Source organism: Mesoplodon bidens (assembly GCF_964165515.1).
Source record: "Mesoplodon bidens genome assembly, chromosome: 18".
Lineage (NCBI taxonomy): Eukaryota > Metazoa > Chordata > Mammalia > Artiodactyla > Ziphiidae > Mesoplodon > Mesoplodon bidens.
The window spans coordinates 58412184-58434793 of NC_138175.1; the positions used below are offsets into that span (position 1 = coordinate 58412184).

Sequence of the window (22610 nt, forward strand, 5' to 3'; positions counted from 1 at the left end):
AACTCACCAACAGACAGAATTAAGAAAAAAATTAATTGAAATTTAAACAGAGAAGTAGGTTTTATTAACCTTGAAGCCTTTTCTTTAAAAAGAAAATATAAGCACTTATAAATTCCGTAAAAGTATGCTACAGTATTGTTAAAAATGAGGATGTCAACAAGCAAACAAAAAAAACAAGGATGTAATAACACATAAAGAGTATTCAAAAATAAAGTTGAATGCTTTACATTTTTTTTTTTTTTTTTTTTTCTTTTTGCGGTATGCGGGCCTCTCACTCTTGTGGCCTCTCCCGTTGCGGAGCACAGGCTCCGGATGCGCAGGCCCAGCGGCCATGGCTCACGGGCCCAGCCGCTCCGCGGCATATGGGATCCTCCCAGACCGGGGCACGAACCCGTATCCCCTGCATCGGCAGGCGGACTCTCAACCACTGCGCCACCAGGGAGGCCCCTTTACATTTTTGATACCAATAAATTTCAAATTTAGATATACTTCACTTCCTATAAAGAAAAAACTAAGTTTTCCAGAGTTGACTGAATATTAGAAAAGGACAGATTTTATAGGGAATCCACTTAAGTGTTTTTTTTTAACTGTAGTATTATCAGTCGTTAAGAGCAAAGATTTACCAAACTATAAGTGTATAGAAAATATCTATGATACAAATTTCCAAGTTTGAAAACATGCAGATTTCATCAGCTCCTTTTCTGAATCTTGAATAATTTCAATGTATAAACAGAAACCAAGATTTGCAGATGTCCTCAACCTCCCAAATTACAAAAAAAAATGTTGAGTACCTATGAAAGCCAGGTACTTTTCTACATGTTAATTGTGAATTTAAATTTAAAAAGTCATAAGAACTAGCATATTAATACATCTTAGTTTTTTCTCTTTAAAATGGAAATATTTTTAAACCAGTTATATATTCATTAGTATTTTTTAAACTAGAAGATTATTTTTCAGGAATTTAGTAGAACGTATCTATTTCCAAGTTTGATTATCCTTCCACAGTTTACACAGATTAACTAAAAGGAAAATATTTTTAAATTACTTAATCCTTGCATTGAAGAATGGTATGATGACATAGGTAGAATCAGAATGTGATACCTAAAAATTATTATTAACCACAAAAAATAAGAACTTAGAATCACCTGAACATATGCATTTTCTTTAGAAAATGTGGAATGTCTTCTTTTACTCAGCCATCTTTAAAATGGAAATTTAAAAAAATGAGTAGAAAGCTACATTTCTCAATTTTTACATAACTTATACAAATGTTTGTAAAGGCTGTCCTTGGAAGAGAATTGAACAAAACTTTAGCTAAGCAAGTTTAACCTATGTCTCAAGAAGACCAGTCCTAACTATGTCTTCTTCTATATCCAAATGACAACATTACTTTTGAGGTTTCCTTCAGTCAAGTATAAAAAGGAAAATTTCATAATATCAGTGTTTTGCTTTATTTTTAAAGTTTGTATTTAAGCACCTCTGAAATCTTTAAGCATGAATCTTGAAATAACTGCTTGCAGTCCTAAAATGTATTATTTTGTTTTTGTTTTGTAGGAAATAATGTTAATAGTCCTTGAAATATATGCTTCTTAAATTCTTCTGTTACATCGTGAACGACATCAATATAATTTTTCTTCTTTTTGCTTTAGTCTTCCAACCATATATATTCTGTGAAAATTTCTAAACAGAGAGAAGGCAATATTCTCTATTTCCAACTTCTGTTAGGTTTTAGGATAAATAATTGACAAGATCAGAATGAAGTCATTACAGCAATCAGTTATTACTGTTTCAGTTATTCTTGATCTGTGACAACTGTTCTTCTTCACTGTACCAACAGAATGTTTAAGTGGCTATAATAAAATCAGTCAATTGCATATATAATCTTGTACAGTTATGTGAAAGATACTTCTAATACACTGACATTATTCCTTCCAAGTATATTTTTATATTAACATATACCTTGACATGCCTACAAACAATATCCTTTCCAACATTTATTCCATATCATAATGTTGGTATGTGGACATTCCTTTTATTTTATGTATGCTAATATGCGTGGTGGTATCTCACTGTGGTTTTAATCTGCATTTCCCTAATGACTAACATTGAACATGTTTTCATGTACTTATTTGCCATCAGTTAATCTTTAATGAAATATCTGTTCAAATCTGTGGCCCATGTAAAGTTGGTTTGTTTGCTTTCTTTTGAGCTTTGAGTGCTCTTTATAGATTCCAGATCAAATCCCTTTTCACATGTGTGAAATGCAAATTTCTTCTAGGCTGTTATCTTCTCATCTTAGGAGTATGTTCTGAGTAGGAATTCTTAATTTTTGATGAGGTCATTATTTATCATTTTTATCTTTTATGAATTGTGTTTTTGGTGTCATATCAAAAGAAACCTTTGCCTAACCTAAAGCCACAAGTATTTTCTCCTAAAAGTTTTGTAGTTTTAGGTTTTACATTTAGCTCCATCATATTTTTGAGTCAATTTTTGTATACGCTGCAAGAGATGGATCAAAGTTGGTTGGTTGTTTTTTTTTTGCATATAGATATCCAGTTGTTCCAGCATCAATTGATAAAACACTTTCCATTCTACACTGGATTGCCTTTGCTTCTTTTTCAAAAAAAATCAACTGACCATATATGTACAGGTTTATTTCTGGACTCTAGTTTGTTCCATTAACCTTTTTCTGTCTTTATGCCAATACTCTCTTGATGACTGTAGCTTTATGAGTCCTGAAGTCAGGTAATGTAAGCCCTCCAACTTTACTCTTTTTCAAAATTGCTTTGGGACTTCCCTGGTGGTGCAGTGGTTAAGAATCCACCTGCCAATGCAGGGGACACAGGTTTGATCCCTGATCTGGGAAGATCCCACATGCTGCAGAGCAACTAAGCCTGTGTGCCACAACTACTGAAGCCTGTGGACCCTAGAGCCTGCATGCCACAATTACTGAGACCACGCACCACAACTACTGAAGCCCGTGCGCCACAACAAGAAAAGCCACCACAATGAGAAGCCCACGCACTGCAACAAAGAGTAGCCCCTGCTCGCTGCAACTAGAGAAAGCCCACACACAGCAATGAAGACCCAATGCAGCCAAAAAATAAATTTAAAAAAAAACACTTAAAATAAAAACTGCTTTGACTATTCAACTTTTGCATTTCCATATGAATGGTCGAATCAGATTGTTGATTTCTATTAAAAAGGCTACAGGGATTTTGACTGAGATGTTGTTAAATTTACAAATGAATTCTGGGAGAACTGATGTTTTAACAATATTGGGATTTCCAATGCATAAACATACCTCTGTATTTCTTCAACATTTCTCTCAACTGTGTTTTGTAGTCTTTAGTGTACAGGTCTTTTACGTATTTCATTTTTTGGTGCTATTTTAATAAGTATTTTAATTTCAATTTCTGATTTTTAATGCTAGTATATAGAAACGTAATTGTTTGGTTTTTGTTTTTTGTTTTTTGTGGTACGTGGGCCTCTCACTGTTGTGGCCTCTCCCGTTGTGGAGCACAGGCTCTGGATGTGCAGGCTCAGCAGCCATGGCTCATGGGCCTAGCTACTCCGCAGCATGTGGGATCTTCCCAGACCAGGGCACAAACCCATGTCCCCTGCATCGGCAGGCGGACTCTCAACCACTGCGCCACCAGGGAAGCCCTGTAATTGGTTTTTATATATTGATCTTATATTCTTCAACCTTGATAAACATTTTTTTTTTTTTTTTTTTTTTTTCTTTTTGCGGTATGCGGGCCTCTCACTGTTGTGGCCTCTCCCGTTGCGGAGCACAGGCTCCGGATGCGCAGGCCCAGCGGCCATGGCTCACGGGCCCAGCCGCTCCGCGGCATATGGGATCCTCCCAGACCGGGGCACGAACCCGTATCCCCTGCATCGGCAGGCGGACTCTCAACCACTGCGCCACCAGGGAGGCCCGATAAACATTTATTTTTAAAGTAATTTTTTGTATAATACATAGGACTTCCTATGTAATCATGTCACTCACAAATACAGTTTTACTGCTTTCTTTCCAGTCTGTCTTTTGTTTCTTTTCCTTGCCTTATTGCACTGGTTAAAACCTCCAGGACAACGTTTAATACAAGCAGTGAGAACAAACTTCCTTGTCTTTTTCTTGATCTTAGAAGAAAAGCATCCATAAATGATGTCTGCTGTAGGTTTTTTGCAGATAGATGTCTTAGTCAGCTTGGACTCACTAAAACAAAATACCATGACTGGGTGGCTTACATTTATTTCTCATAGTTCTGGAGTCTGGGAAGTCCAAGATCAAGGTGCCAGCAGATCTGGTGTCAGGTGAGCTAGGTGTCTAAATTCATCTCTTCCCATACAGGCCTTGGAACTACAACACAGGACTTTCTCGTTTCTCTACTACCAACTAATCAAATCAATCCTTCTCTGCTATCCATAGAGAATCCATTTCTTCCACTCCTAAGGCTCTATCACCACAACAAAGACCTTTAGTAGATGAAACTCAAGATCAGAGATGTGCATCTATACACATACATCTCTGATCTTGAGTTTCATCTACTAAGACCCAGTTATACATTTCCAACTTACAGTTCAAGCTATACTTCAATCCCAGTGATTCCTCAATAAATACATCACAAATGTGCTCCATTTCCTTACTTTCTATCAACTTAAACATCACCAAATTTTGAAACTAAAACTATATTCACTCCCACATATCAATTTTGATCCTTCTAATTATAGTTCCTACTTTGCACAAGGTTTTTGGAAACAAGTCTTAATCCCCCCTCCACCAATTCAAATGTAAAATAATTCAAAATTTCTAAACTTTTAAACAAACTCAGAAAAGAATTAGCATAGGCAGACCTGAGAATGCTGTCCTTAGAAAGGCCTGATTGCAAGGTGGGCCCTGACAGGTCTCTAGGAACTTGGAATTCGGGAGGGTTCCTGCCATTCTTAGAACTAATAAAAGCGGCTTACTGTGCCTAAATTATTTGTGCAAACAATGTAGCTTATGCTGAACGCCGTCTTCCAAAAGTCTAGAATTCTAGCAAGTACTACGCAGAGGGTACCTCGCAACCAGCCTCCAGTGAAATCCCTAGACACTGAGTCTCTAATGTTGTCCAGGAGAAAACATCTCACACTAGTCACCAATTTTGGCTAGAAGAATTAAGCACATCCTGTGTGATTCCACTGGGAGAGGACTCTTGGAAGCTTGCACGAGGTTTCCTCCAGACTTTGCCCCATGAGCCTTTTCCCTTTGCTGATTTTGCTTTATATCATTTTGCTAAAATAAATCTTAGCTGTAGTGTCGTAAGGAATTTAATGTTTCCCAAAGAGAGATCTAGTCTTTGCCCTCAGCTCCTGGGAGGTAATCTCTGACACTTTGGAATGTCCTGCCTGATAAAAGTATCTGTTTACTGTAGGGAATATGGACCACACCAGACAGTCAAACAATGTGACTTATGGTGGGGATCTGTATCACAGTATCAGTGTGATCTCCAGAGGGACCAGAGAGTGAGGTGGGCCACATAAGCAACCCACCATGACTGTGTGACAGAGCCCCAATAAAGAATGGACAACTAGGGTCAGGAGGGCTTCCTTGGCTGGCCATACTCTGAGCATACTGTTATACGTCATTGCTGGGAGGAGTTTACACTGTCCATGACTGCACTGTCAGAGAACAAATAGAAGCTCTGCATCTAGCTAGAGCCGTCTTGGACTCGGCCTCATGGGTCTCTTCCCTTGGCTGATTTTAATATGTATCCTTTCACTCTAATAAACTGTACCCAGGAGTATAAAAGCTTTTAGTAAGTTCTGTGAGTCCTTCTAGTGAAGTATCAAACCTGAAGGTGATCCTGGGGACCCCTAAATATGCAACTGGTATCAGAAATGAGGGTGTTTTTATTGGCTATTCCCTAACTTCACAGCCATGAATACAACTATACGCAAAGTCCTGTGACTATGCCTAGTGGGTCGTTAGGCAGGGTGATCTTGCGGGCCGAAAACACATGGCCAGTTTAAAAAAAACAAAAAAAGTTAGCTATTTACAAAAGCCAAGACATGGAAACAACCTAAACGTCCATCAACAGATGAATGGATAAAGAAGATGTGGTACATATACACAATGGAATATTACTCAGCCATAAAAAAAGAATGAAATAATACCATTTGCAGCAACATGGATGGACCTAGAGATTATCATACAAGTGAAGTAGGTCAGAAAGAGAAAGATAAATACCATATGATATCACTTATATGTGGAATCTAAAATATGACACAAATGGGGCTTCCCTGGTGGCGCAGTGGTTGAGAGTCCGCCTGCTGATGCAGGGGACACGGGTTCATGCCCCGGTCTGGGAAGATCCCACATGCCGCGGAGCGGTTAGGCCCGTGAGCCATGGCCGCTGAGCCTGTGCATCCGGAGCCTGTGCTCCGCAACGGGAGAGGCCACAACAGTGAGAGGCCCGCGTACCGCACAAAAAAAAAAAAAAAAAAAAAAAAGACACAAATGAACTTATCTATGAAACAGAAACAGACTCACAGACAGAGAACAGACTTGTGGTTGCTGAGGGGGAGTTGGGGAGGGAAGGATTAGGAGTTTGGGATTAGCAGATGCAAACTATTATATAGAGAATGGATAAACTACAAGAGCCTACATATAGCACAGGGAACTATATTCAATATCCTGGGATAAACCATAATGAAAAGGAATATGAAAAAGAATATATATATATATATATATATATATATATATATATATATATATATATCACTGAATCACTTTGCTCTACAGCAGAAATTAACACAACATTGTAAGTCGACTATACTTCAATAAAATATATTTCTTTTAAAAAGTTAGTGAATAAATGCTCAACAAATACATCCATTCACACAATCAAACAGATAGGTCATTTTATAAGAAAGAAACAGCAGTATCAAAGAATAGTATTTTGTAAAACTACAGAGCCTTATATAAGACCAAATGCAAAAAGAAGGATGTGCTGGTGAGAATCAGGATCAGGAATTTCAAAGAACCTTGCCACAGATATAAGGAGGAAAGACACACCTACAGGTGTGTCTGAGGCTGCAGACATTTACACAAGTCAATGTAAGTGCTGGGTGATCACAGCAGATGATCAGTGTCCCAAAAGGAAGTCAAATTAGAGAAGCCTCAATTTCTACATGTGTCTGAAACATGTGAAGGGAGCATCTTCCACATCTTAAAAGTGCTATGCCCTCTAGAACCAGATGGCCTACGATATGCACGGCTTACCCATACTTGGTTCCTCTTAGCCACCTGGCAATGGGAGTCTTATCTCTTCCTTCCCTATTATCCAAGGCAATTTCCCATGCTCCAATAAGTGAAATTATATCAGACTTAGAAAGGCCTGTGATAATAAGCAGAAAGAAGTGGCCATGTTGTGGTTGCTCAAGTATTGACATGGCCACACCGTAGTCAGGATAGAGGCCTGATAAAACAACAAAAAAAGTTTAGAAGAATATTTGGCAGATGGGATAAAGGAAGCTGCTCATTCCAATTTGTACAATTTATGGAAATTCAGAGCCTCACCAAAGATTCTCAATAGAAAAAGAAGACGCACCCACGATCACATGCTGAATCAAGGGCTGGATGTACTTCCCAGCCAGACCATATTCTGATAATTCTCCAACACCAGAGTTATGCACAAAGCTCTCGGTGAGGGATTCAGGAATCCCCATTCTTCCTTGGAGAAGCCAATGGCCACATCTTTGAATGTCTCTGATCCCTGAAATGACAACTTCTTAAAAGAGCCCAGGTAACAGATTGGAAGCTGGGAGGCATGTCAAGGAACTAATTCAGGACTGTGTCTCAAAAGCAGCTTAGCTAAAGCAATACTGTGAAACACTACCTGTGTCTTAAAAATTTGGTGTAGAAAAATACTTAATGATAAGGAGAAAGTTCAAGATAAACAGGATGAATAAAAAGAATCCAGTACTTACCACAGTTGTTTCTAGAATCCTACATATGCATCACATGAGCACACCCTGACTTTGTTGGAAGTTACTCATGATCAACTCTACTTTAACCTAAAGTAGATTCCTTTTAGTGGATCTTCAGGATGAGTATCAGGATAATAGACTTTTTTACGAAAATGAAATAGTCCCTCTTCCTTCAATCTGGGTTGGAGGCTTTAATCAACAGAATATGACAGAAGTGACACTGTGCCAGCTCCAGGCCAAAAGTGTAAGAAGACTTGGCATCTTCTGTTTTGCCCTCGTGGAAGCTCAGGGCAAGAAGTCCAGTTATCACACTGGAAAGGCCATCTGAAAAGGCCAAGGGAAGAGGGACAGGTTCTGAGACCACATGGAATAAAGCCAAGGAACCCAGCTGGCAGCAAAAATAGAGCCTGAGACAAAGGATCCCAGTTATTCTGGGGTTAAGTATCACATATGTGAATGAAGAGGCCATCTTAGGTGTTCCAGCACCAGCAGGCATCACTGGGAACAGAAACAAATCATTCCCATCCTACCAAGTTCAAATTCCTCATCCACAGAATCATGGGAAATAACAAAATGGTTCTTGTTCTAGCAACTGCCTTTTAGGTCGTTTGTTATGTAGCAATAAAAGTTAGAGACAACCTGCCTCTGAAATCTTCAGCAGATATGTTATTACTTCACCCTGCCCACCTCCATCAGGGCCTGCAACAGGTGCAATTAGTCAGGTTTCATCTTAGCTACTTATGGGGAATAAGTGAGGGGATGGACTGAGGTTGCCTAGCTCATGGCTAGTTTCCCTTTCCAATAACCCGAGACTTCACTGAATCCTAACACAACTATGATTCACGGTGATTTCAACCACTATGATTTCCCTGTGCTGTGTCTGTCTGTCCTTTCCAGATACGCCTTGTCTGCACCATCTGTTTGTACCAACAGTACGTAAGGCCATTGAAAGTTACTGTTGAACATGGAATGATCTCTGCACCGCAGTGATAAGCAAAGTTTAGCTGCAACACATAAACTGCTTTCTTCTGTTGTGTTAACTTGATACCCCCATGGGTACCCCCATGGTAGCAGAAATATATTAACACTTTTACCTTTTACCAAATGTTATTTATTTTTAATAGATTCACTGGGGTATACTGTGAAAACCAGAAAACTCATTTTAAAGTATATAAGTCAATGGTTTTTAGTAAATTTAGAGTTTGCAACCATTAAATTATTAATACCACTTTGTCATCAAAAATCTATATATCTATGTGAAGAACAGCAGTTCATAAACTTACACATACAAAGAGACAATGTAAAAGAGAACTGTGAATATAAAAACATCAAATATTTTCATTTTTTATGAAATATGAAAAGTGGTTCTGAGTTGTATAATTACAGATGACACTTATTTCCTAACCCTCAACAATAACCACACAACACTTTTTTAAAAAATGACCATTAAAAGTGTGCTATGGATGCACTTATTATCCCAGTAGAAAAAAATAAAAAGTTTTTCTTTTCTCATTTAAATGTGGGGTTTAAGAAATCTTCATTATGAGTGAGTGAGTGACTGCCCTATATTTAGAGATTTTTGTTTAATGTAAATGTACACCAAAAGGGTCACAAAACACTAACTGTACGTGAGTTTTCACAATACACCCACGTAAGGAGAACCCTGATCAAGAAATAGAGCAGTACCAGTACCTGCGAGTTTCCTTGTATCCCCCTTCTAGACACTAGCACCTCTCATTATCCTGAGTCCTATCACCATCGATTAGACAAACTATACTATTTTAATGAACAACTTTTCTTGATACTCTTAAGATCCAGTATTTTTTCCATAACTATTACATCTTCTAAAGTATCACAAAAGGCATGTATAAGAATATTCATAGTTTTATTCATAATAGCCCCAAAATCCAGAAACATTCCAAATGTTTATCAACAGGAATACACATAAACAGACTGTAGTATATTAACACAACAGAATACTACTCAGTAAAAACTAAACTAATAGACATCATCAAGGAATCTCAAAAAACAGACGCTGAATGAATGAGGCCAGACACACACAAACATACACACTGCTTGGTTCCATTTATATGAAGTTAAAAGAAAGAAAAAAAGCGGGGTGGGGGGGGCAAACAAATCTACTGCCATAAAAACAAGAAAGCGATTTCCTCTGAGAGTGAGGGTAGGAAAACAGGCATGAAGGAACTTTCAGGAGTGATGGAAATGTATCTTGATTTTAGTGGCGGTTACAGGGCTATACTCAATAGTGAAACTGCACAGTTAATACCTGTGTTTTATTATTTGTAAGTTGTATTTCGATTACAACAATAACTTACAAAAATATCAAGAGAGTAAGAGTAGCATGGAATGAAAGGGATAAGGTGTATTGGTTAAAAAAGCCTTAGGTATAAATATTTCATGTGGTCAAAATAAAACGCAGAAAGAAACAAGAATAAAATGGTAAAAAAAATTTTTTTTTGTATGGTATGTGTGTATATGTATGTATATACATATATATTTATATATATAAAAGACTGTTGAAATATTTTTATAGTTTTCTCTTTAAATACAATTTAGTAACTGCATGAATAATATGACTCAATAGCATATGTAGAGAAAATACTGCTTCTTTTCCTAAAAGAAAGGAAATAGGAGTTTCCTCTTTGAGAAGAAAAAAATCTGTCTTACAAAATAAAAATGGCTTGCTATCAACATTCAGAGGGGAAAGAATCAAATCTGCTTGTACCACATAGAAATTCAGAGCACATGAAACCACCTTGCACAGAGCCCTCCTCCAGGAAACAGAGCTAGCTCGCCAATCTTCTTTGGGGCTTACTGTCTTGCTCCTCATTTACACAAAGCTGATAAGGTATTTCCACAGATGAAGCCTGTCTCCTGCTTCAGCTATCAACCTCAAACAGGATCCCACAATCCCACGCTTCATCTTTTATAGTGCCGTAGTAAATGTCCTCATCCTGATAAAGTGGACCTCCGTGCTCAAGATACCAATCACATTCCTATCTCCTAAATTTTTCAAAGGCAGGCTATGCCATTACCAGGACTGAAACAACCAAAAGTATTTTCTACCTTACTTCCTCTCAATCCCAAGGCTGAGAAGAAGGTCAAAGACGACTGAGAATTCACTTCTCCTTCAAGAAGACGAAGAGTCTCTAGGAAACATATTTTTGACCCCAAAGGTGTTTAGAAGAAGACTGGTCACAGTAGACATTCAGACTAATTCACTGAATGAAAAATGAACATTTAAAGTAGAGGAAAGGGACACTGAGAAAGGGAACACTTAGAGTCTCATCTCCTGCTGGAATGAAAGGGCCTGGACCTTGCCCCTGTGTCAGCCTCTATTGCCCAAGCAAGTTTCATGAGGCCCGTTAAAGAGAAACACCACAGGCCCAAAATGGCGTCACTTGTGCTAAAGCCCAAAATACCAAACCTAGACCTAACACCTAACTTAATTAGTTTCAGTCTTTCCCAAAAAACCGTAATCTTTCTCTTTTTTTTTGGCTGCATTTGGTCTTAGTTGGGGCACATGGGATCTTTCATTGCAGCATGCGGGCGCTCGGGCTTAACTGCCCCACAGCACGTGGAATCTTAGTTCCCTGACCAGGGCTTGAACCAGCATCCCCTGCACTGGAAGGCAGATTCTTAACCAGTGGACTGCTAGGGAAGTGCCCCCCAAAACGTAATCTTAATCAACCAGTTTGGAATTTTCTGGTCATCACCAATGAGGTAATGTCACACAAGTTCCTCCCCCACAGAAAAGGCAATCTGCATGGTAAAACATTTGTATTTCCTTCCCCACCAAAAGATCTTGGCCCCAGACAAACAATCAATCAATCAATCCTTCTTTCTTCTTTCTGTTTCTCTCTCTCTCTCTCTCTCTCTCTCTTTCTTGGCTAACGGCTTCCTTGCCCCACCCTCCTTTCTCTAAAAGGCTTCCATCTTATACCACTCCCTAGAGTGCCCTTCTAGTTGTTTGATGGGATGCAGCCCGATTCATGAATTGTTGAATAAAGCCAATTAAAACTTACTAGGTCGGGTGGGAGGGAGGGAGACACAAGAGGTAAGAGATATGGGGATATATGTATAACTGATTCACTTTGTTATAAAGCAGAAACTAACACACCATTGTAAAGCAATTATACTCCAATAAAGATGTTTTTAAAAAAAAAAACTTACTAGGTTGAATTTTGTTTTATAACAGGAGAGGTTGGATGTTTCCAGAACTTAAGAAACATGATGTTGCAGTTAACTGAGATAAAACAAAACCTTACTTGTAATGTCCACTTTGGAGGGTCTCTCGCAGAGGAAGCACGGAGTACTGGTGAGACAGGAGGGAAAGGGCAGGACACAGCCGCTGGATAAATGAAGAAGTGGTGCAGCTGCGAGGACAGATAAAACCAGCTGGGACCGGCTGAAACCAAGGTGGATTCCACAACAGTCCTGTCATTAACCATTAGCCCATTACACCTTCGTTAAACTACTAAAAAATCACTCCCCCTAATGCCATGACAGTTCCAAGGCAGACCATAAAAGGCCGAAAAGTGGGCAGTGGCCCAATTCCTGGGAAATCTCCACTTTTCCCCAAAATCACAAGACTATTCCTCCCACTCATCAGCATATAAAATTATTCAGTCTGTAAAAAACAACCACCCCATGCCCTGGGGCCCGCTCTCACTTTCCAAGGTGGTAAGCATTTTGCCTTCCCAGTGTGTGACTCTCTGAAGAATCTCACGTTCTCTTTTCTTTGGCTCACTGTTTATTCTTTCCTGCAGGAAGCCAAGGATCCTCACTTGGTGGTCAGGCCCAAGAACCAAGAGCTCCTGTGGGTCCCAGGACGTGACATTTCCTTCCCTCTCCCGCAAGACCGGGAATGCTGAGCGGACCTACTTCTACCCATTTCTGAACTCCAAGGAAGCTCTCACTGTCAAAATACAGCTTTGTTTAGTGAGCAGTGCTGGTTCCCAAGTATGAAACGGGCCTTTTTCAATAATGCCTCAGTCGCCTACTCGGGAATGGAATTAATAAAAGTTAATACAAATAACGATAATGACTTTAATAATACTCTCCGTACGCATGCATACACATACACATACACACATACACACACACACACACACACACAGAGTTTTTTTCATAAACAACAACATACTGATAACGCCCGCACTACTTTCGACTCTCCCACTCGGGCGGCCTCCCAACCCACAGACCCGGACGCCCGGTCAGCCCGGCGCCCAGCTCCCGGGCCACCCCTCCCTGGATCGGTTCCGAGCCGCGGCCGCCCCGCCCCATGCGACCCTACCCTGAGAGCTTTGTGCCCGCGGGGCCGGATGAGGGAAGACTGCGCAGGCGCATAGAGTACGTTGGTTTTGCGTTACCTGGTAAGGCTTCCGGGGCGGTGGAGGGGGAGGGGCCTTCTGAGAGTTCCGGGTGGAAGTGGTCGCTGGAGACACGTGGGTCAGTGTGTCATCATGTACATGTCTGGCGGACTTCTCCTGAAAAGTTGTTTCTCCCTGTGGTTATGGGATTTGCCTCACGCAACTCTGTGGGTGTTTTGTTGACTTTTCTGAGCTCTAGAAAGTCTGTGTGACTTTTTGCTAATCGTTTAATTTTTCAGAGTTTCAGTTTGCTCATGTGTAAAATGGTGTGACCAAACCAGGTTTGTTTGCCTGGTGCAGAGACACTGGCTGAGGTTGCAAGCCAGCAGGACCCTGTGGGGCCTTACCTGGTACAAAAGCCCCTCCGTGTACCCCATTTCTTGTTTGTAGAAATAAAGGCTTTAGTTTCCTAGGCCTTCCCAGAATCCCAAGGAGCAGGCACAGTTACTTATTAGAGAACGGAGGGAATACAGAAACAAAGGAAAAGCAGTCAAGCAAGAGTTATATTTTGTAATAACCTATAAGGGAAAGGAATTTGAAAATGTATATATAAATAAAACTGAATCACTGTGCTGTATACCTGAAACTGTTACTGAGCCCAACCTCGTTCTGCTCACTGCCCAACAGGCCAATAAATCGGGAGAGGAGTTGTGGGAACAGGGAATGATTTTAATGGGAAGGCTAGCAGACTGAGAACATAGCAGACTAGCGCCTCAAAAAAAACCCATCCTCCCTCCGTCCGAATTCGGGCTTCTTTTATACAGAAGCGGGGGAAGGGCCCACTGTGGCACCAACCAAGGGCTCAGCAGGACCACTAACAGGTCAGTGGTTGACAGTTGCTAACAGTCGCTTGCTGGGGGGAGAGGCCCACTGCTGCACTGACCAATGGCTGAGCGGGGCTGCTATAGCTCTTGCCTGACCCACTGCTATTACAAAACTAACACGATATTGTAAATCAAGTATACTTTAATTTTTAAAAAATCAAGATACTATTAACTCGTCTACTGGCCCTTTTCTAACTTGACCAGCTTTCCCACTCATGTACTTTTTTTTGTTTCAGGATCCAATCCACATTGCATTTATTATATTGTCAGGTTTTCTTAGTTTCTCCCAATTTTATGACAACGCCTTAGTTATTCTTTGTCTTTCAAGACCTTGAAACTTTTTGAGGATCCTAGGCCACTTATTTTATAGAATGACCTTCAACTTGGGTATGGTTGATGTTTTTTCATGATTATATTGAAGTTTTCAGTTTGGAAATGAAGACCACAGAAGTGATGTGCCCTCCTAAGTGCATCTTATCACAGACTACACCATGTCAGCTGGGGGCTATTACTTTGATAACACGGTTGAGGTGATGTCTGACATTTCTCCATCGTAAAATTATTTTAGTCCTTGTAATTAGTAAGCATCCTGAGAGGAGGTACTCTGAGACTGCAGCAAATATCCTGTTTCTCAACATATTTTCGCCCATTAATTTCATCATCCATTCTCATCTGCAACAGTGATTACTGTTATGCTTACCTAATATTGAATTTTTCTTTCTCTTACTCCTTATATGTTTATTAATTGGTGTGCTGTAAAGAAAAGCTGTCTCTTCTCCACTTATCTACTCAGTTGTTTATATCAGAACAGGCTCATGGCTAATTATTTTATTCTGTAGGTTATAAGCCAATACTATAATTATTTGTTTTGCCCAAGTTTTCCCTGGTTTAGCCATTGGGAGCATTGTCAACTTGGCTCCTGTGTGTTTTTGACATGCCCTGTTATTTTATGAGCACTTCCTTACTTTCTATCACAAGATGTCCAGGTATATATTGTACTTTCCCTGACCCAGCCCTAGAGTCTCTATTTCTCCATGGAGTCCTGGGTTTGTTTTGTTTTACAGAATGGTACTTAGAAACCAAGATGTGGCAGCTGAGTGTGCTCAATACTGCTTCAGTGTTATTGTTTCTAGGCCTTATTAGGGGACAGATAGACTATCCTATTCTAATGTATATATTCATACTCACATACAGCTGTGTTTTTTTTTTTTTTTTTTTTTTTTTTTTTTTTTTTTTTTTTGCTGTATGCGGGCCTCTCACTGCTGTGGCCTCTCCCGTTGCGGAGCACAGGCTCCGGACACACAGGCTCCGCGGCCATGGCTCGCGGGCCCAGCCGCTGCGCGGCATGTGGGATCTTCCGGGATAGGGGCACGAACCCGTGTCCCCTGCATCGGCAGGCGGACTCTCAACCACTGCGCCACCAGGGAAGCCCTACAGCTGTGTTTTTATATCTTGATTACATATATTAAAACCAGTGCAAAGAGGCGGAGTCAAGATGGCAGTGTGGAAAGACGTGGAGTTAGCGTTTCCGCACATCTAGGGTGGCTGCCGGCTGCTGGTAAGGGACTCTGATGTCCAAGGAGATGGGAGGAACCCCAAAGTGAACCAGTAGGATGTAGAGGGACTGAGGGGGGAAGGAGAAGTGGAGGCCAGACAGGATCGGTGCCCCTGAGGCCAGGGAGATCAGGAGAGTCAGGTGGAAGAGACTCTCCAGGAAGAGCGGGAGAGGAGCGGAGGGTGATCCGCTCAGGCCGGGGAGCCTGCTGAGCTCCCAGGCCGGTACCCTCCCTTCAAAGCCCCATCCAGCCCGTGTGGGTCCTGGGGGCATAGGAGGGAGGCCAGGAGATCAGGAGAGGCAGGCAGGAGGGGCCCTCCCAGACCAGAGGAGCAGGAGAGGAGAGGAGGGCATTTGCCCCGCCCACCGAGCCCAGGAAGCCTGCTGGGCTCCTAGGTGAGGTCCCCTGTCCTCTGAGACCAGGGGTGGGGGGCACGCCTCGGCCCCTTCTGTTTCTTGAGCCTAAGCCCCACTCCCCACAGCCCCCAGGGCCTTTTCCAGCCCTGTGGGTCCTGAGCATTGGCCCCACCTGCCGCCCAAACCCCACCCTTGCTTAGGCCCCGCCCTCCATAGCCAAAGCCTCCCCCCCACACACTTTTTTTCCCCTCCTCCTCTTTTTTACTATTGTGGTACTGTTGTACCTTCCGATTGTTTGTTCATCTATGTTTTTATTTTTATATTCTTCCTAACATATCTGTTAGTTTCCTAGTCTAATTATATTTTTACCTTGTTATTGTTGTTTTTTGCTTGTTTGTTTGTTTGCCATCCCTGGCAGCTTGCAGGATCTTGGTTCACGAGCCTGGGGTTGGGCCAAATCTCCTGCAGTGGGAACTCCGAGTCCAAACTACTGGACTAACAGAGAACCTCAGACCACAGGGAATATTCATTGGAGTGAGGTCTCACGGAGTTCCTCATCTCAGCACCAAGACCCAGCTTTACCCAATAGCCTACAAACCCCAGAGTTGGAAACCTCAGGCCAAACAACCAGTAAGACAGGAACACAATCCCACTCATAAAAAAAAAAATTAAAAAAAAATGAGACAGCAAAAAAATATGTCATAGATGAAGGAGCAAGGTAAAAACCTACAAGGCCAAATAAATGAAGAGGAAATAGGCAATCTACCTGACAAAGAATTCAGAGTAATGATAGTAAAGATGATCCAGAATCTCAGAAATAGAATGGAGGCACAGATTGAGGAAATACAAGAAATGTTTAACAAAGACCAAGAAGAACTAAAGAACAAACACACATGAACAACATAATAACTGAAATGAAAAATACACTAGAAGGAATCAATAACAGGATAACTGAGGCAGAAGAACAAATAAGTGAGCTGGAAGACAAAATGGTGGAAATAACTGCCAAGGAGCAGAATAAAAAGAAAAGAATGAAATGAATTGAAAACTATCTCAGAGACCTCTGGGACAACAATAAACGCACCAACATTCGAATTATAGGGGTCCCAGAAGAAGAAGAGGAAAAGAAAGGGTCTGAGAAAATATTTGAAGAGATTATAGTTGAAAACTTCCCTAACACGGGAAAGGAAATAGTCACCCAAGGCCAGGAAGCACAGAGGGTCCCAAACAGGATAAACCCCACGAAAAACACACCAAGACACATATTAATCAGACTAACAAAAATTAAGTTCAAAGAAAAAATATTAAAAGCAGCAAGGGGAAAACAAAAAATAACATACAAAGGAATCCTCATAAGGTTATCAGCTGATTTTTCAGTGGAAACTCTGCAGGCCAGAAGGTAGTGAAGGTAGTGGCAGGATATACTTAAAGTGATGAAAGGGAAAAACCTACAACCAAGATTATCCTACCCAGCAAGGATCTCATTCAGGTTAGATGGAGAAGTCAAAAGCTTTTCAGACAAGCAAAAGCTAGAGAATTCAGCACCACCAAACCAGCTTTACAACAAATGCTAAAGAAACTTCTGTAAGTGGGAAACACAAGAGAAGAAAAAGGCCCACAAAAACAAACCCAAAACAATTAAGAAAATGGTAATAGGAATATACATATCAATAATAACCTTGAATATAAATGGATTAAATGCCCCCACCAAAAGACACAGACTGGCTGAGTGGATACAAAAATAAGACCCATATATATGCTGTCTGCAAGAGACCCATTTCAGATCTAGGGACACATACAGACTGAAAGTGAAGGGATGGAATAAGATATTCCATGCAAATGGAAATCAAAAGAAAGCTGGAGTAGTAATACTTGTATCATAAAATAGACTTTAAAATAATGACTGTTACAAAAGATAAGGAGGGACACTCCATAACGATCAAAGGATCAATCCAAGAATAAGATATAGCAATTAAAATGTTTATGCACCCAACATAGGAGCACCTCAATACATAAGGCAAATGCTAACAGCCATGAAAGGAAAAATCGACAGTAACACAATAGTAGTAAGGGATTTTAACACCCCACTTATACCCATGGACAGATTATCCAAACAGAAAATAAATAAGGAAACACAAGCTTTAAATGACACAATAGACCAGGTAGATCTAATTGATATTTATAGAACATTCCACCCAAAAGTGGCAGAATACACTTTCTTCTCAAGTGCTCATGGAACATTCTCCAGTATAGCTCACATCTTGGGTCACAAATCAAGCCTCAGAAAATTTAAGAAAATTGAAATCGTATCAAGCATCTTTTCTGACCACAATGCTATGAGATTGGAATTCAGTTACAGGGAAAAGACTGTAAAAAACACAAATACATGGAGGCTAAACAGTGCACTACTAAATAACCAAGAGATCACTGAAGAAATCAAAGAAGAAATTAAAAAATACATAGAGGGCCTCCCTGGTGGCGCAGTGGTTGGGAGTCCGCCTGCCGATGCAGGGGATACGGGTTCGTGCCCCGGTCTGGGAGGATCCCATATGCCGCGGAGTGGCTGGGCCCGTGAGCCATGGCCGCTGGGCCTGCGCGTCCGGAGCCTGTGCTCCGCAACGGGAGAGGCCGCGGCAGTGAGAGGCCCGCATACCGCAAAAAGAAAAAAAAAAAAAAAAACATAGAAACAAATGACAATGAAAACACGATGACCCAAAACCTATGGGATGCAGCAAAAGCAGTTATAATAGGGAAGTTTATAGCAATATAATCTCACCTAAAGAAACAAGAAAAATCTCAAATAAACAATCTAACCCTACACTTAAAACAACTAGAGCAAGAAGAACAAAGAAAACCCAAAGTCAGTAGAAGGAAAGAAATCATAAAGATCAGAGCAGGAATAAATGAAATAGAAATGAAGAAAACAATAGCAAAATCAATAAAACTAAAAGCTGGTTCTTTGGGAAGATAAACAAAATTGATAAACCCTTAGCCAGACTCATCAAGGAAAAAAGGGAGAGGACGCAAATCAATAAAATTAGAAATGAAAAAAGAAATCACAACTGACACTGCAGAAATACACAGGATTACAAGAGACAACTACAAACAACTATATGCCAATAAAATGGACAACCATGAAGAAATGGACAAAATCTTGGAAAGGTACAATTTTCCAAGACTGAACCAGGAAGAATTAGAAAATATAAACAGACCTATCACAAGTAATGAAGTTAAAACTGTAATGAAACATCTTCCAACAAACAAAAGTCCAGGATGAGATGGACTTCTCAAACATTTAGAGAAGAGCTACCACTGATCCTTCTCAAACTCTTCCAAAAAATTGCAGAGGGAGGAACACTCCCAAATTCGTTCTACAAAGCCACCATCACCCTGATACCGAAACTGGGAAAGGATATCACAAAAAAAGAAAATTATAGACCAATATCACTGATGAACATAGATGCAAAAATCCTGAATAAAATACTAGCAAACAGAATCCAACAACATATTAAAAGGATCATACACCATGATCAACTGGGATTTATCCCAGGGATGCAAAGTTTCTTCAATACATGCAAATCAATCAGTGTGATACACCACATTAACAAATTAAGGAATAAAAACCATATGATCATCTCAATAGATGCAGAAAAAGCTTTTGACAAAATTCAACACCTAATTATGATAAAAACTCTCCAGAAAATGGGCATAGAGGGAAACTACCTCAACATAATAAAGGCCATATATGACAAACCCACAGCAAGCATCATACTCAATGGTGAAAAACTGAAAGAATTTCCACTAAGATCAGGAACAAGACAAGGATGTCCACTCTCGCCACTCTTATTCAACATAGTCTTGGAAGTCCTAGCCACAGCAATCAGAGAAGAAAAAGAAATAAAAGGAATACAAATTGGAAAAGAAGAAGTAAAACTGTCACTGTTTGCAGATGACATGATACTATACATAGAAAATCCTAAAGATGCCACCAGAAAACTACTAGAACTAATCAATGAATTTGGTAAGGTTGCAGGCTACAAAATTAATGCACAGAATCTCTGGTATTCCTATACCCCAACAACGAAAAATCAGAAAGAGAAATTAAGGAAACACTCCCATTTACCATTGCAACAAAAAGAATAAAATACCTAGGAATAAACCTGCATAAGGAGGTGAAAGATTTGTACTCAGAAAAATATAGAACACTGATGAAAGAAATCAAAGATGACATAAACAGATGGAGAAATATACCATGTTCTTGGATTGGAAGAATCAATATTGTGAAAATGATTATACTACCCAAAGCAATCTACAGATTCAATGCAATCCCCATCAAACTACCAATGGCATTCTTCACAGAATTAGAATAAAAAATTTTTACAGTTCGTATGGAAACACAAAAGACCCTGAATAGCCAAAGCAATCTTGAGAAAGAAAAATGGAGCTGGAGGAATCAGGGTCCCCAACTTCAAACTATACCACAAAGCTACAGTAATCAAGACAGTATTGTACTGGCACAAAAACAGAAATATAGATCAATGGTACAGGATAGAAAGCCCAGAGATAAACCCACGCACATGTGGGCACCTAATTTATGACAAAGGAGGCAAGAACGTACAATGGAGAAAAGACAGCCTCTTCAATAAGTGCTGGGAAAACTGGAGAGCTACATGTAAAAGAATGAAATTACTACCTAACACCATACACAAAAATAAACTCCAAATGGATTAAAGACTTAAATGTAAGACCAGACACTATAAAACTCTTAGAGGAAAACATAGGAAAAACACTCTTTGACATAAACCACAGCAAGATCTTTTTAGACCCACCTCCTAGAGTAACGGAAATAAAAACAAAAACAAATTGGACTTGATTAAACTTAAAAGCTTTTGCACAGCAAAAGAAACCATAAACAAGACAAAAAGACAACCCTCAAAATGGGAGAAAATATTTGTAAATGAAACAGACAAAGGATTAATCTCCAAAATATACAAACAGCTTATGGAACTCAGTGTCAAAAAAAAACAAACGAACAATCCAGTTAAAAAATGGGCAGAAGACCTAAATAGACATTTCACCAAGGAAGACATACAGATGGCCAAGAGGCACATGAAAAGATACTCAACATCACTAATTATTAGAGAAATGCAAATCAAAACTATAATGAGGTATCATCTCACGCCGGTCAGAATGGCGTGAAAAAATCTACAAACAATAAATGCTGGAAAGGGTGTGGTGAAAAGGGAACCCCCCTGCACTGTTGGTGGGAATGTAAATTGATACAGCCACTATGGAAAACAGTATGGAACTTCCTTAAAAAACTAAAAATAGAACTACCATATGACCCAGCAATCCCATTACTGGGCAAATACCCTGAGAAAACCATAATTCAAATAGAGGCATGTACCACAACATTCACTGCAGCACTATTTACAATAGCCAAGACATGGAACCAACCTAAATGTCCATCGACAGATGAATGGATAAAGAAGATGTGGCACATATATACAATGGAATATTACTCAGCCATAAAAAGAAACGAAATTGAGTTATTTGTAGTGAGGTGGATGGACCTAGAGTCTGTCATACAGAGTGAAGTAAGTCAGAAAGAGAAAAACAAATACTGTATGCTAACACATATATATATGGACTCTAAAAAAAAGGTACTGATGAACCTAGTTGCAGGGCAGGAATAAAGAGATAGATATAGAAAAAGGACTTGAGGACATGGGGTGAGAGGATGAAGCTGGAGCTAAGTGAGAGTGGCATTGACATACATACACTATCACATGTAAAATAGTTGGCTAGTGGGAAGCAGCAGCATAGCACAGGGAGATCGGCTCAGTGTTTTGTGACCACATAGAGGGGTGGGATAGGGAGGATGGGAGGGAAGTTCAAGAGGGAGGGGATATGGGGACATGTGTATGCATATGTTGTGCAACAGAAACTAACACGGTATTGTGAAGTAATTATACTCCAATAAAGATCTATAAAAAAAAGTGCAATCGCAAATATCTTCAATTCCAGTACACCACTGCAAAGTTCATTCTAGATTTCCACTTTTCTGTATTCAAACTGTTTTGTGATAGGAGGAAACATGTCTTCCACTGACCATAATATATTTACTTACTTGCTTAGTCCTAGAATGCACAAAGCATCAGAATTGCCAACACACACCTATCCTTATTTGGGGAATATGGGGAGCCTTCTTTTTGTCTTTAGCTGAGGGTATACAGACCAAATACAGTGTTCATATCATCTTAGGAAGTTAACATCACTGTGATGGCTTGGTCTTCCTATCTGAGAAAAAGGGGTATCTTTGTGTTTGTTTAAGTCTACTCTGCGTCTTTCAAGAGTTTTTGGAAGATTATGTTATATAGGCTTTGCACATTTTTTGTTAAATTTATTCCTAAGTATTTTATCTTCTTTGTTGTCACTGGAAATGTTTTTTTCCTACCATGATGTCCTCTCTTAATTATTTGTATTTACATCAGATGTTTATTTCTCTGT

General features: G+C 39.9%; 1 long non-coding RNA gene across 1 annotated transcript; it reads right to left on the reverse strand.

Moving 5' to 3' along the window:
- Positions 1–1554: 1554 nt before the first annotated feature.
- LOC308606462 lies at positions 1555–12986 on the reverse strand. Its single transcript, XR_014013829.1, has 3 exons — positions 12665–12986; positions 12261–12429; positions 1555–1680 (listed from the first exon to the last, which is right to left on the reverse strand). It is a non-coding gene; the product is annotated as an uncharacterized lncRNA (long non-coding RNA).
- Between the last annotated feature and the right edge of the window lie 9624 nt (positions 12987–22610).